This window comes from Ostrinia furnacalis, unplaced genomic scaffold (genome assembly GCF_004193835.3).
Source record: "Ostrinia furnacalis isolate ACB-3 unplaced genomic scaffold, ASM419383v2 OfSCF6657, whole genome shotgun sequence".
Lineage (NCBI taxonomy): Eukaryota > Metazoa > Arthropoda > Insecta > Lepidoptera > Crambidae > Ostrinia > Ostrinia furnacalis.
The window spans coordinates 653,811-670,656 of record NW_021136896.1 but is presented as its reverse complement, the minus strand read 5'-3'; the positions used below and the strand labels follow the sequence as shown (position 1 = coordinate 670,656).

General features: G+C 37.5%; 1 long non-coding RNA gene across 1 annotated transcript; it reads left to right on the top strand.

Moving 5' to 3' along the window:
- The first annotated feature begins 9,232 nt into the window (after nucleotides 1–9,232).
- LOC114362654 (uncharacterized) lies at nucleotides 9,233–9,592 on the top strand. The gene is made up of 2 exons (XR_003656706.1): nucleotides 9,233–9,331; nucleotides 9,475–9,592. It is a non-coding gene; the product is annotated as an uncharacterized LOC114362654 (long non-coding RNA).
- The last annotated feature ends 7,254 nt before the right edge of the window (nucleotides 9,593–16,846 follow it).

Sequence of the window (16,846 nt, the reverse complement as noted above, 5' to 3'; positions counted from 1 at the left end):
TTACTGTTTTATCATATAAATGACTAGCTTTCCGCCCGCGGCTTCGCACGCGTGAAATTTCGTTTAAGTCACAGATCGTCATAAATTATAGCCTGTATGTTATTCTGGATTATGAACAATAATACTGTAAAGTTTCATCAAAATCCGTTCAGTGGTTTTTGAGCCTATTCATTACAAACATACAAAAATAGGTACAAATCTTTTCTCTTTATAATATTAGTATAGATTCATCTAATTCCTATGGTGGTTTCTCTATATTATGAAGGTTCTAACTGCTGTAATTGTTGGGCGGCTATCAATCTGCATCTAATGGTCCCCGCGAGCGTCCGTCCATCGGGAAGGTGGTCTTGTTTACGCCGCGCTTTCCGGTGAGCGGTGCTTTGTCAAGCTTTTAACTTTCGTCGTTAACCTCAGAAACTGGAAATCATAGTAACAAGAAGATGTTCATAAACAAATATGTTATAATAATATGCTTTTATATATTTAATCTTTATGTTTTCTTAGTTTCGGAAAATAATAATGCTGGCTTTTTACTTGCACAGAGGCTTAGCATTACTATGCAGCCAGCATCCTCGCCTCTTACCCTCGCGGAGACTGAAAAATGATTTTTATTCAATCTACAGTTATTATTGGTTTAAGTCCCTACCTATATCAAAGGTTTCGGCAGTTAAAAGCTCGATAAGGTTACTAGATATTTAAAATAATATAATGGATTATGATATCATTATCATCATCATTTCAGCCGTAGGACGTCCACTGCTGATATCATTATACTATACTCTTATTTCTTAGCTCTATTTTTTAAACCCCAAGCTTCAAAAGAGCTTTCTTTCTATAAACAATAAACCCTTTATCCAATACCTTTTGTGCGGGTCCATCCAATTCAAACATCAGGCTCCAGTGAAAGTAATTTGCAAGTCCGCCGACTGCGCCGGCGCATTCGACATTCCTTTGTGGCCGAGCCTCTTAACAACGTTGCGACATGTTGCCGGCTGTTACTCAATCTTCGTATCAGAAACATGTTGATGCGCCCGCTTTGTTTTGGTCTGCGCCGGAAATAGGTAGTAAAGTATACCCAATTTGTGTTTTGGATTCAATAAAATGCAATTAGAGATAGGTACAATTTTTTGTTGATGTAGGTACTTACTTACTGAATGAAATAAATCTATAAAATTAAGAGCTGTTCAGACATTAAACTTTTATAAATTGACTGAAATAGATAGGCTATTTACAAATGTATTTTGAACTAGCTTTTGCCCGCGGCTTCACCCGCGTGAAATTTACTTGTCACATATCGATGTTATTCTGGGTTATAAGCAATAATACTGTAAAGTTTCATCAAAATCCGTTTAGTAGTTTTTGCGTGAAAGAGTAACAAACATCCAGACATCCATACAAACTTTCGCATATTAGTAGGATTACACCGGTTACAAGCAATTGGACTGTCAGGACGTTAAAAATTAAATACTATACTGATGCCCGTTTTCACCATCGATCCCTTAAGCGTTTGCTAACTAAATATCACTTTGGTTAAACGATCGCCTAAACTGCCCACTAACCTAAGTTCGTTTTCACCATGCTATAGTAAACCTAAGTAGGGACTCTTTTGTCAGGTGGCGTTTCTTCGTGCGCCTAGTGACGTTTGAAAAACCGGTACTTTCCGATAAAATATTTTATTGGGAATATCTTACGTATTTCACAGAAACAAATGAAATAAAAGTAAAACTAAGAAATAGTTGACCAAAACTGATGTCTTTTTGTATTTTTGAGTTATTATTAAAGACAAAAAAGATATTTGGGCTATTATGGTAATCTGTGGTTTGGGTGCATAATGTAATTCCTTTGCCTTAAAAAAAGTAAATGTCAAGATGACTGCTGCACAATGAAAATAAAAATGTACATATTGATTTTGATAGATATTTTGTTGAGTTCTGTGTGTAGTTTTGTGCGATTTAACGATAAAAACGACAATGGAAAAAAGAAATGAAGCAAAATTTTTCCCTCAAGGAAAAAGATAAATTGGTTATAATTTTACTTGCCCACATATACTGTACGAGCACGTCAGCATCGACCGCGACCTACGTGCTAGCCGACTGGCCCATGAACCCTCAACGTGCACCGTAGGCATTCTACACCGACGGCACATTGGACTGGACACATTGAATTGTGTAAATCTTGTATCAGTAATAAACCAGATATCAACCGTCCGCGTTGTGTTTCATTTACCCCCACTGAGGCCAAGAAAGCCTTAGTGCGGCCCTCCTTCCTATCAAATCTTTATTATATATAATTATAAGGTATTGTTAGGGCTCTAGGGACTACAAACGAAGCCAGAAATATAGCTTGGTTATGAGATAAGTTACGAGTGACCAATACCTACTATCTATACCGTATGTAATTCTGTCTCACTATAATATTATTATGTGGCCGCCTAAATAAACTTGAGTGAAAAAGTGTTTCCACTGTCTCAATTGCATAAAAAGCTCCAAAAAAATCATTTAAGTAATTCAGTTTCCATTCTGCCGAATAGGCGTGATTGACAATATAACTGTCACCTATGTAACTAGTCCAGTCAATGAATGCCTTAACGACGGTGTAGAGAGAAATCCATGGAACACAATTTCTGACCTCGGGACTTTATATAGACTAGTTAGGAGGTGAACATAGCAAAAGTCCCCGCCCTTAGCCCTTAAGCCGGCGGGGAGAGGGGGGTTTAAAGGTACCACTTTTCGGTTTTTCGCTTAATCCTCGGAAACTATGCGTCCTAGTGATATGACTACTGTGAACCAAAAAAAGATTATTCAATTTTCTACAGGTGAGATAGTCAAGTTTATCTATATCTTGTATAGTTTTCGCGGCATCTGCTCTAGAAGGTCTGTAATATTGGAAATTTTATTTTTGTCTTACATGTTCCCATCAGGAGAAAATCGACTAAATCAACATTGAGCTAATATTCTAGACATGCGGGAGTATGTTAAGCCTAGTTCCAGGGAGGGGACTGCACCGTGCGTATATTTAGACGAACCACTTGGAGCCACTTTTGACTCCTCATCACTCAAAAAGTACTGTGCATTAACACTTCAAATTTGGCTCATCTGTTGAGACTTGCAAGATAAACATCAGCTTCAAATTTCATAAGCATACCTCAAACGGTTCTTTGGGTATTGACGTCCAAAAATCTACATGGCTGACCTTTATGACCAAATTCTAAACTCCCCTCTCTCCGGCGGCTCAAGGGCTAGGGGCGGGGACTTTTGCTATGTTCACCTCCTAACTAGTCTAAATAAAGTCCCGAGGTCAAAAATTGTGTTCCACGGATTTCCATCTATAATGCTTTATTGACTGGACTAAACACTTAGGCGGCCGAAAATCGGGCCCCTGTTTTAAAGTGATCCCATAAGGCCTAAGGTGAAAACGAAATTCCTGTTAGGTATTACCTAATATTACATAAAGGTCGCTTTAAAATTAGGGATTGATGGTGAAAACGGGCATGAAACTCTCTTCTACAAGTAGGGGCAGTGTCAAAGTGTTGTTATCTGGTCATCAGATCGCTCATAATATAAATCAACATTCTTTGCGCGCGCATCGTCGCTGCATCTGCATCCAGAACTATAAAGGCGTGCGAGCACGAGTGGTCAAGGCAACGAGGGTTCTGTAAGGGTTACAACTTGTCTCGACATCAATTCAAATTGAGGTAGAAGTTATGGTCCAAATGTAGGGGCAGCAAATTTTTCACGAGACCATTAACTTAAAGCATTAATCTCCTGTAAATTTGACATAATGTATGAAGGTTTCATTTGAAACCGTAAAAGTTCAACAGTTAGAAAAAGGGAAATGAAGCTTTAATACATAACTATTAACTTATTCGTATATAAATCAATACTCGATATCCCGGTAAAAGAACTAAAATTTATTGGTCTCTACTACTGAACTAGCCGTTTCTTTTTGATAGAGATCAATGTGAATTCATAGCATAGAACATCAAAAGGAGTTTTAAATGACGATGAATATAATAAGGGTCCCAACTGCCCACACCAGCAACCAACCTTGCGAATACGAGCGGGATGATAAACATATTACTGCCCCGGAATGCGGGTCTATACCGGCGCGGGCGCAGCGTAAAAACGCTCGTTTAACACGCATTACGCGCAATCGCTGAGGGTTATCCTGAATGAAATCTAATTGTCCTTCTCTTAATGTCACTAGATGTTATTATTTTTATACTTTTTACTGGAATTTTGAACGAACGCGAAGACTCTTTTAACAATATCGTATCTTTGACAATATTATTGTTAGTTCTTGTTGAAGAAAAGTGTTACTAGTAATAGACATGTACAACTGTAGGAATATAAAACGAACTTTAAAACTACCATCTTCTTGTTATTTTTATAGTTATTATATTTTAAACGGCCGTTGAATATCAATCGAAAGTGAAACTGTTAAAAGGTTAAAGCTTTAAAACAACAGTTTTATGATTGTTGTTGTAAAACTAGAGAGAAAAATGTTTATTTAACTTCTTTTTCTTTTTACAGGTTGGTGTACCAATTGCTGAAAGATCTTGTAAGTGTTCTTTTACAATATTTAATAGCAGTAGATATTAACATGTCATGTCATAGTCATAAATCTTAATCATGCAATATATTTGTAGATGATAAAATCACTTGATTTGCATGCCATAACTGTATTGCTTTATGTAAAACACATCGCGCATGCTTCGCATTTTTTCTCAAGCGATTTCGAAAAAGCACATATCTATGTCAATAACTAAATGGTCCGGCCGCGTATGATTGCTACCAGCTCGCGTATGGATCATTTTTGCGCGCGACACACTGGCACACATCGCGGCATTAACGATTGCATATAGTTTGTATAATGGCGTCGAAGTATCGCACCGAGTATGCTTATAGGCTTTACAATCACTGGGGGCATTGGTTTTATTTCGAGGTAGGTGCTGGCCGATTGCATACTAATATTACTAGAATAGCTACGCCTTGTTTCACGTAAAAACGCCATGTGTGATCATAATCATAATAATATCTTTATTTCTTCATATGGTACAAACAAGGTTTTAAAAATAAAACAGTCCCAGAACCTGAGCCCTGTGAGGGCATTGCAACATTTTACATAATATTAATTAAGCTTAAGATCTTGAGATCATACATTTATTTCTAAGAGCAGAAAAATTTCTATCTATCTGATATCTTCAACATAGTAACCAATTCAAGGAATTAGTAACAGAAGGGTCTTATCTCGGTTATTTGTCAATAATTATGTCTTTCAATGCCAATTCTTCTTCTTCTTTTCGTGTCGACAACAAACCTACACAGTGTCAGCCCAAAACTCCGCCACAAGAGTGGCGTTGTCAGTAGCACTCATCAAATCCTCCTGAGTGCAGTTGCTTGGGCACTCAGGGCATGACATCAGGTGCCTCATCGACTGGGGAACAAAACCGCACCTGCACTCCATGTTCAAGCCATCCAAGAATCCCCACCTGGCCAGATACATGAATGCCAATTATTACACAGAGAGTATCGTTAAGATAACTTTATTACGGTCTAACAATTTGTAGTATTCGCCGGCTGGTTGCTTACATTGTAGCTAGGAGGGATCGCTTCCAGTAAGCGCGCCTGAAAAACTCCAGACGGCGGGCAGACGGGAAGGCGCCTATTAGCGTGCGTGGGCGCAGCCGTCGATATTTTCACTTTAAACTTAACGATTTAACTGGTTTTAACCGTAGACACCTCAATTTTAATAATCAATGAAATAAATTGTACTAATTATACATATTTAGCAAATAAACCGAAAAAATGAAGGTTTTTTTGCCCTTTTATGCGCAAATTGTCAAATTCGCAAATTGTCAAGCGGTCGCAATGTGCCAGATTCTCACTTTGTCAAATTGCCAAATTCGCAAAATGTCAAATGCGCAAATTGTCAAATTCGCAAAATGTCAAGTTTTCAAAAACTCGATCGTGCTCGTACAGACAATTTGCGCATTTGACATTTTGCGAATTTGACAAAGTGAGAATCTGGCACATTGCGACCGCTTGACAATTGCGAATTTGACAATTTGCGCATTAACGATTTTTGCAAGTAGGCTTTTAAAAAGCACCATTATGGGTCAAATATAAGAAACAAACATACAGAGAACTTTGGAATTTTTAATTTAACTATTAGGTATTGGTAGGTAAAAATAGCGTTTTTTAAAACTAATTAGGAGCTGACGTATAAAAGACATCAACGCACTTTTACCTACATATATGAAATTGGTTCGCTTCGTTTATAGTTCAAACGATCAGATAAGTGTGATCCTTGATATAGTTTCATATTTTTTCATTTTAAATGCCGTATCTTTTAAATACATTGCATTACCGTAGGTAGGCGTAGGTAGGCAAGGAGAACCAAAGTAACCGACATAGCTCGCAGAATTGCTAAAATCAAGTGGCAGTGGGCGGGGCACATAGCTCGTAGAGACGATGGCCGTTGGGGCAGGAAAGTTCTCGAGTGGCGACCACGGGCTGGAAGACGTAGCGTGGGCAGGCCTCCTACTAGGTGGACCGACGATCTGGTAAAGGTCGCGGGAAGAGCCTGGATGCGGGCAGCGCAGGACCGTTCATTGTGGAAAACCTTGGGGGAGGCCTTTGTCCAGCAGTGGACGTCATTTGGCTGAAACGAGGTAGGCATTTACTACAGTCAGTAAAGACAATTTAAATATTTATCGCTAATGACTCGTCGTTAGAAGTCTTTGAGTGCGGCTACAAAAGCGCCATAGAGAAGAGTTATTATCATTATTTTGTTCTAGATTACTGTTTTTTGCTTTCCTAAGAAATTGCTGAGAATCAATAGTATAAAGTACAGCGTTGGCTAAAGATCAGATCAATGGAGTGATTTGTGGTTTCCTTTCTGCAGTTTAGAAGTTGCGTTTGCGCCGAAGCCACAGTAAAAGTAGACACAGAGTATGCCGTTTTATATTAAGAGCAAATATGGTTTCGCTAGTAAGCTGCTTTGACTCTAAATTTGATTCATGTACGAGTAAATAAATAAATATCCTTGGACATTTTACACTGCGCCCCTAGTCCCAAACTAAGCAAAGCTTGTACTATGGGTACTAGACAACGGATATAAAAATAATTAAATACAATTCATCATTTCAATTTCTGCCCGGCCGGGAACCGAACCTGGGACCTCACGGTATAGTAATCCGTTCTCTGAACCACTACACCAAACGGACGACGACCGAGTCTTTAAGATATTAATGGAATAACAACACCTGATAACATAAGGCTTTTAAATAACACCATGTGTTTAAATAAAGATGATAGAGACATAATATGACATATTTTTTCTAGCTAAAAAACTTTTTAAAAATATAAACAGTGTGGTTTTTAAAACTAACTACTTTTGTGAACCCAGATTGTTACTTCACTTGAAGTTCTTCATTTAAAGTGGTTTATTAAGTCAACGTATGACTTCCCTGATAAGGTTAGGAATTACCTAAGCTACATAAGACTTATCTTACTGATTTAGATGTTTATACTGCGTCGTCGGAGTGTTGCGCTCGCGCACGAAGGCTACCAAGGATATGTCGAAATGGACGCTAACGGTCCGCGGATAAACTTGTACGTGTAAGGCTTCTGTAGTCATAGAATGCTGGACTTAACGTACTTGTCAGAAACTGGCTTAAGCTACCAAGATATAGGCTTTAAGTTAACCACAATCTGTTTCTACGGTCGGGTACTATGTTTCCTTATTGAGAGTAGGTTTAGAATGAAAATATGCATGTTCTTTAATACAAGACTTTAATGTTGTAATAGCATTTCTTCTTATATAATCGAAAATGTCTCAGAATTCTCACTTTGATTACAGGTAGGGTTTGAATTAAAACTTACACTGAACGATCATGTTTCATTCTAATACATAATAATATTATCATCTAATACATACAATCATTAGTAAGTATACATTAAAAACATTGTAGGTTCTTATTTTAACTTGAAATCAATAACTGCTTTAGATCAAACTAGTATCTACGTCATTTCGATTTGCCACGCGACTCCTTCTGAGCCGAAGACTTTTGTCAACGTGTAAAAAAGTTATTCTTCATTTGAGCCAGGGTAATTTCATCAATGTAGGGTACTAAATGGGTACATTTGTAGACAAGACTGTACTCAATAGTACTGTACTAAACTAGTCTGTTGAGCCACGGTTCTTTCATCAATGTATAGGGTACCAAATGAGTACATTTGAAGACCAGACTGTACTAAATAGTACTGTACTAAACTAACTAGTCTGTCGAGCCACGGTTCTTTCATCAATTTATAGGGTACCTAGTGGGTACATTTATAGACTAGACTGTACTCAATAGTACTTACTGTACTAAACTAAATAGTCTGTCGAGCCACGGTTCTTTCATCAATGTATAGGGTACCAAATGGGTACATTTGTGGACCAAACTGTACTCAATAGTACTTTACTAAACTAGTCTGTAGGCTGCGGTGGCGCACTAGGTGGCGGGATGTGCGCTAGATGTCGTCACGTACGCAGCCGGCGTGGCGCGGCGCTCCCACGGCTGGAATCCTTCCATTATTGTCACCAATATGTGGTTAGTGCATCTCTACGAGATTACACAGGCGTAGATCAACTGGGGTATGAGAGAACCTTATTGAAATACCTTACTCTGGTGACTGGATAGGGTTTTAAAGTTTTGCGTTCTATTTCAACTAAAATAGAAAAGGCACGCGTCATTTATGAATGAGTCACATTATGTACTCATGGCTTGACATTTTGGATGCTTTTCGGAGCTGCAAGTCTGCTTGTGACCACGGCTGCAGCATAGCAGCCGAAACGTCAAGCCGTGAGTTCATAATCTAACTCATTCATATATGTCGCGTTAATACCCGTATCTTTTCTATTTTCAACCGACTTCAAAAAAGGAGGAGGTTCTCAATTCGACCCGTATTTTTTTTTTTTTTTCTATGTTTGTTACGCGATAACTCCGCAAATTATGAATCGATTTGAACAAATCTTTTTTCGGCGTATAGGTAATACCTCAAGGGTGGTCCCATTTAAATTTAATAATAGAAAAAACAACCCCCAAGCGTGGAAAATTGGGGATGAACTTTTTTATACGCAATATCTCCGCCGATTATAAATCAATTTGAACGATTATTTTTTTGTTGAATAGGTATTATCAAAAGGGTGGTTTCATGCGAATTTGAAGAAAATATTTATACAATTGATTAGAGATTCATAAAAAGAAAAATAGAGTTTATCAGTAGGTATGTATGATCTGTGAAAAATTAAGAGAATAAAAAACAATTTCCACAATAGCAAGGTGTTGAGTACGTTAAGGTTGAATTTTGAATGAAAGGACTGGTGATGAGAGAAAGACACCTTGCTAGTAAGGAGATGTATTTGCGACTCAACAAAATATTGCGCGCGGCTTATCGCGCTCGAATGTGAGGCATTCAACACAAGGTTTTTCAATGTGGTCACAAATTGTATTTTTCACTATAGGGGGTTCGGCGGTCAATGAAGATTCAGATTTCGTGACGTTTCCGCACATAGATTTAAATAATAGATACCGCATGTCAAATACCTAAATAGAATGAAAAGTATGAAAACGAGCGTGTCATTCTTCGTCATCCATAAGAGTAGGCGCACACCGTTGATTTTTAGTTGGCCGATAGTTGTGCCCGATTTCAAATTGTATGATGAATCGGCCAAATCGAATCGGCGTAGTGTGCGCACTCCCATACATGCCCATACTGATCAACAGCCCGACTAAACTATCGGCCGACGAAAAATCAACGGTGTGCGCCTACTCTAACTCGTGTAACCATGAACCCATCTTTACGGTCGAGGGTACAGCGGTTAAAATTTATTTTCCACTGTACCATCAAGGGAACAGCCAAGGGTACACAGGAAAATAAGGGTGTCTATCAACGAGCTCGAAACTAAACATCGTAAGCGCCATTCACATTTTTATCGGAAAGTTAATAGAAATATTAGCGCGGCGACGGTGCGGCGGCGGCGCGGCGGCGACGCGGTGGCGGCGTCGCGAGCAGGAGCGCTTAAGTTTTCTTGAAATCTAAAAGTCTCCTGACTGTATCGAAGAGGTAAATACCGATGCCGCGATGTCCGTTGTGATTTTATTAGGAATGTTTATTGTAAAACACGGTCGTCTTGAGCTTTTATAAAAAACTAGCTATCCGCCCGCGGCTTCGCGGCCACGTGGAATTTTGACAAATTTCTGTGCGAAATATCTTTAAGTAACAGAAAATAGAAAAGAGGTCCAATATTGCCGTTTTCCCCTAGTAAGGCCCCTTAACCATCTAAAACAGCGGTTCCCAAACTTATTTAGTCTACTGCCCACTTTGAGAATAAAATATTATTAGCGCCCCCCATTTTTGTAGTCAAGAGTCGAGCTCAGTCGGTGTCTAAGAGTCCTCCTAGTAGATGACGCCTCCCAAGCTTCTACACAACGTCCCGATTTTTTTTCTGGGTCTCTTACCGCCCCCCTTTAAGCCTGCAGCGTCCACAAGGGGACGTTATCGCCCACTTTGGGAAAGACTGATCTAAAATATTACTATATATTTATTAATTGCCTAAAACATTTGAACACGACTGTACTAACAACAGCTTAAGTTTAATACTCTCAATGTGGAAGGTCATCGATATGTATGAATCCGTCGCTTTTTTGTATGCATTCGAATTTGGTCGGATAACCAGCCGGTATTTACAATTTGATATTGTTATGCATATCTTTTTTTAAGCGATACATTCCAAGCTGAATATTTTATTTTATATTTGTTCAATAAACGCTCTAATTATACGGTTAACATCCGCTCATCTTGGTGTAGCTGATTCCTTGTATTTTGACGTCAAAGTTATAGCTCCGTCGTAATTACTTTTAGTGATATTATTCAATGACCCATGAATGTGCGTTTTTGAAACTTTCTATGGTTATAATACGTCTTAAGAAGGATCGAATACAGTTTTCAGTGAGCTTGTATGTTTTGTTATTCAGGCGCTACACGATTTTTTCGGATTTTGAAGAAAGCTCGATTACTTGATATTTATAAATATTTTCATAAACATGTTTCTTTCACATATACGCACAAATCAAGAGCTACTCGTGTGTGTTTATTCTATAGGCGCACATATAACGGTTATTGAGATAGAGCATTCTGCAAAACGTTACCCTAGCAGGAAATGCAATATCTCGAAAACCTGAAGACGCACAAATCACATTTTCAGCTCACATAATAGAACAAATATAAGCTATCTGCTCGTACACAGTTTTTCTCTTTCCGATCATTCGTTAGAATTTTCCTGCTAGAACAACGTTACTCCAGCAGGAATCGTTTTTTTCGTTTTGTACCAAAACGACAGCACGCACTAATCTCTAATTGCGCGCACATTTACACCATGTTGGGAACTAATTATACGTTCTACTCATATCACTCTAGGAGCTACTTTCCAGCTGGAGTAACGTACACATATTTTTAATTTTTAGTTTTTTTTGTGTTCACGCATTTGAAGTCGGTTTTATTTTTTTTAAAAGTTAATTATAGTTGACTGGACTGGAGTCAACTAATCACAGATCTCACTTAATACATTAACATTTAAGATTTCTTTAACTTTTATCTTACCTTTCTGTTACACTTTTAGCATCGCCCCCCAAAAAATATACCTACTGCAATTCCTAATGGATGCAGGACTCGGAGGCGAACTGTAAGGAAAATAGCGGCGATCACAATAGATCGGTACCGGTCGCAGTGATACTAGGACTTTATTGAACTAGAATAGCCGCTCAACTCAAATAATAATAATACACTTTTATTACGTACTTGACATACAGGGTCCATTATAATTAGCTTTCAATTAATTTCACCCGGCACTCTTCGATTAAATGTGCATCGCGCATATTTTCACTTCATAGGCTCATTATCAGACTTGAAATTATAAAAGTAACTTTACTTATAGCCCGCTGACCCCCTTTTTGCTATAATAAGTAAGGAAAAGTTTATATGTTCAGAGATATCTTGAAGTTTCCTTAACACTCACCTGACTTACTCGTAGGTATAAATTAAATTCTCTGTTATGAAATACCTAAAGGTCTAATAATTAACACTAATTATGAACTAAATTAAGACTATAAATAAAAACTCGCAGGTATTATGAACCTAGCTACCATAACGAGTAATTTCAGGAAGAGCATCCGCCGCCATTTATCACATTTTTTTAATAATTATTTTATATAAGAAATACTAAATGGTACCCTGAAAAATATTTCTTATTACCCGACTGCGCCAGAAGGAGGGTTATTTATTACTATACCTAGCCGCTCTCAAAGATTGAGATTGAGCATTGATCATGTCTAAGTTTGAAAAAGTTTCCTTTTATACGAGTATTATTCCTACATTCGAGACATTGTCAGTATTGGACAAAATAATCTTACCAGCATTGTGATAGCTTTAAAAGCACGATAAAAGAAGCTTTGGACAACGAATTTTAAGAAGACCTAGCTTCCATGATATCTTCTTCATTTAATTCTTCTTTCTCTATGCTTGAGTTTTTAAGCAGAACATGGCAGGTACATATTTGATTGCAATCACATCTGATGTTAAATGAGATGCAGTCTAAGATGGTACATACCTAATGATGATGGCTTGAATTACTAGATATTGTTTTAAGAGCTCACTAGCTGGGCTAGGATGCGCGCTGTGATATACTCGACGTCAAAATGTATGAGAAAAATTGATAAAATGGTGTGATAACTTATCGTGGCGCGCATTCTAGGCCAGGATTCTTAGGGCTATATTTCACCGGGACACCACCATGTTGGCGCAAGCAGTCGCCGCTACCAACAAAATGTATGCAGCTTTGCGCAACCAAACGGACACCAGGTGAGTAACTCTCTATAGAGCTGTATACATGGTGTCCCGGTGAAAGATAACCGCTTATCGCGGCGCGCATCCTAAGCCTACAGGATTCTTACGGTCTATTGTTTGGAAGACCAAGAAGCCAATATTCTTATGAGTCAGGCTGGATAGGTTTCCTCGAGGTCACGTGACCGCCTTTCGCGCAGGGGGCGGGGCGGCTACCGGCGCGCGACCGCTGATGCTGCGTCGCGCTCCATTTCCGACGCACGCGCAGCGAACAATACCTGCGAGTGGGGTGCCCAGGAATGTAGGATGCTTAGGATTAACCAAGAAAGAATAGTGCGTAGGCTAACGGGACTATTCTCATCTCTCGTTCCCATCACAGCAACCCCTGTGCACAGTGTTTTATTTTGGCTTAGAAGCGGACATCCCTGTTTTATTAATTCAATCGTTAGATATTACTATTATGTATAAAATTGATGAAGGAACTAGTAGTTGTATTTGTTTAGTTTCGAAGAAATATTCGATTTTGTAATTTTATAAAAAAAAACAGTTTTAGAAGCATATTTTCTAAAAAAATTACACTAAGTCAGAATTTTGTAAATAAATTTACCTATCACTATAACGTCTACCTTTATGCAAAAATCAATGGTTATTGCTGCAGTAATTTAGGAATTATTTAATAATTTATGATTTTCAGAAAACATTTTTTTCTCCGTTGTTCTAGAAAATTGGCAGCTATATTTACTTTATATTGATGCATGGTATAATTATCTATAATACCTGAAAATATTACTTGCCTATCCCGTGGAAGTTGGAAGATATTTTAATTTCTATGAGTTTAGAAAATTTATATGTAAATAGGGTTGTCATCTGAATATTTTTTAGTTTTTTAAATGCCGTCCGTAACAATACGGTTTTAATGCCTTTGTTAGATAACTATTGAAATTCATTGCTTTTACCATTATTAATTTGTCTGGTCGAGTTTGATAATTATAGAGTTGGCCCTGTGGCGGCTTATTGGAAATCCTATCGTTTTCGAAACATCGATATATATGTTGCAGTCAAAACTCATAATCGATCAAAACCACTTTTGACTGCAAATTTCAGTTAATAGTGGTTTTGACCGATGGCCTTAGTCAATATTACTTTTGACAAATTTTTCTAGTCGTATCATCGAACTTCCACGGGATAGGCAAGTAATATTTTCAGGTATTATAGATAATTATATCATGCATCAATATAAAGTAAATATAGCTGCCAATTTTCTAGTGTAACGAAGAAAAAAATGTTTTCTGAAAATCATAAATTATTAAATAATTCCTAAATTACTGCAGCAATAACCATTTATTTCTGCATAAAGGTAGACGTTATAGTGATAGGTAAATTTATTTAACAAAATTCTGCCTTAATGTAATTTTTTTAGAAAATATGCTTCTAAAACTGTTTTTTTTATAAAATCACAATATCGAATATTTCTTCGAAACTAAGCAACAACTACAACTACTAGTTACTTCATCAATTTTATACATAATAGTAATATCTAACGATTGAATTAATAAAACAGGGATGTCCGCTTCTAAGAGAAAATAAAAGACTGTGCTGTGTAGCCAGGTGTACAACTTGACCGCCAATGAAGAACCCAACCAGTGAAGGTGAAGTTTGTCCCGGGGAAAAGTTAATTAAACTGTCATTGGACCCGTGCGTAAGCTCAATAATATTTCAAATTCACGCTTACACTCTTTAAAGAGTCGTTTGCCACATACAGCCACAATTCAGTCTGGTGGACGTGTAGGCTTGAATCAACTTGTATTTTAAGGCACATCAGCTGATCTCCCATAACCCAATTCGTTTTCAATTGCCTAACTCTCACCTAACTGGCTTATTGATAGGTGATGGTGATGTCTACATGGTAGTTTGGTACCTATTCCAATTATCCTTGTTTAATTTCTAATTATCCCACAGAATTTGGGCTCGTGGTCACCCCAAGTGCGTAAACTGAAACAATCGAACGGATTCGGCGCGTTCCGCTACACCGCGCGCCATGTTTGATTTTAGATGATTGTGTGTTTAGGAATAACTGCGTGGAAAACTGCTAACACTCGTTGCGCCACGGCTTTCAGCAACCTAATTGAATTAGTCAATTACCTAAGTAGTTAATTCAATCATCATAAATAGCGTTAATTGCTCGATAAGCTGATATATCCTTTAAATGCTTTAAAAATAAGTTTTCGTTAGTGAAAATGATATAATACGTGATGAAACGCAAACATAATCGTTATTTGTTTGTTTACCAAGCCGGATGTAGTTATCCCTAATGAAATATCTTTGAACGTTGTTTATTAAAAGCGTTATTTCATTTAATTCCTTCGTAGATTTATCAAGGCAATAATAAAAAGAAAACAGAAACTCCGTGGAATGTAACATGAACGGAACCCGTTAGATATCATCGTCAAATAAATAAGGAAACCGTCAATATCGGTGGAGATTGAGATAATTGTATCACTGCTGCATTCCACCTGCCGCCTGCGCGCGAGTGTCAAATTTATCGCTTCCGCTGCGCGGCGCCACCTGGGAGCTACGTCACACGCCTGTACATCTGGCATGAACAACTTTCGTCTTCGAATCGTTTGCGTATTCGACAAAATTTGATACTCAACCTTCGAATTGAACGATAACGTGACAATTTTGATTCTCAAAATAAGTTTCGTACAACCATTTCTCATACTAAGTTCACTTTACGACACATTCACAAGGGCGCTGTTGTAGTTTTCGTACTAAATCTTTTGATGGCGATTCGAATACGCAAACGATTCGAACTCGAAAGTTTTTCGTGCTAGCCGTACTGGTTGCAGGAGATACAGAGATAACGTTTCGGAAAGGTACACTAACTAGCACTTCAGGCTTTTTGTTCAGAAATAGCCTCTATTACAGATGTATAAGATGCTTCAGTGTTTATTTTCCCTCGTCCGTATCAAACAATATTTATTACTCGTCTAACAAAACTATTTGTATAAAACATTTGTAAATACTTCAGAATAATTTAAATACAGATTGTCTGATGTAGCACCTGTCGGCGTGTAGCCTTATTACCATTTCTATCTACACTTAGTAAATAATCATTTTCTTCCGTATTGAAAATACTTAACTCTGACTAAACTTCCTTTATCTAGGTGTAAATAAAAAGATTTTGAGTTTATTCAAAATTGCTATAGCAATATTAATATTTTATAGAATTTTGAACAAACTCAAATCAGAAAACAAGTTTTCTGCTTAAAATTCAATCATTTTAGTGTCTTTAGCAGTATTTGACTATTGAAGTAACTTCTACACTAAGTGTTCTATTTTTTGTAAAATAGACAATGGGAATAATATTACGAGTTTTTTCTATACGCTAGTGACTTCAGCATGTTTCACATTAACAATGATCAATACGCAATTTCTGCGTAGTTTAGCGACAAACATTCTAAAATTATCATTATTAAATATTCATAGTCCTTTAAGTTATTTGCCCGGGCATTTACCCACTCGCGTCCTTGTCTACATTTTATATACCTACCTACCAGCATGCTAACTACTCGAAATCTATGAGTTCCAAGTGTTAGTATGAGCTCACATTTCACTTTCAGAAGCTCTTTCCACGTTTATGTGAGAGGAAAATTGGACGCAAGTCGTTGGCCTAAGAAAGTGATGATAATAAATGATGGGGAAAAGTGATGCTGGAATAGGATCACATTCTGTGAGACTTGTGGCTCAAAATTAAATATTGAAGTTTCCAAGTCAGATGAGAAATCTAGGGTTAAACATTTGTCTGCAACCTCTTGAAAGATAGTTGTAACATCGCAGGTTATTAATACATAGTTAATGCAAGCTTAGCACGATACTGTGCAAAACGACAAACTGTCTATACTTATTCGAATTCAAAGTCTTTATTAGTATGGCCCTTTTCAAACCACATCTAC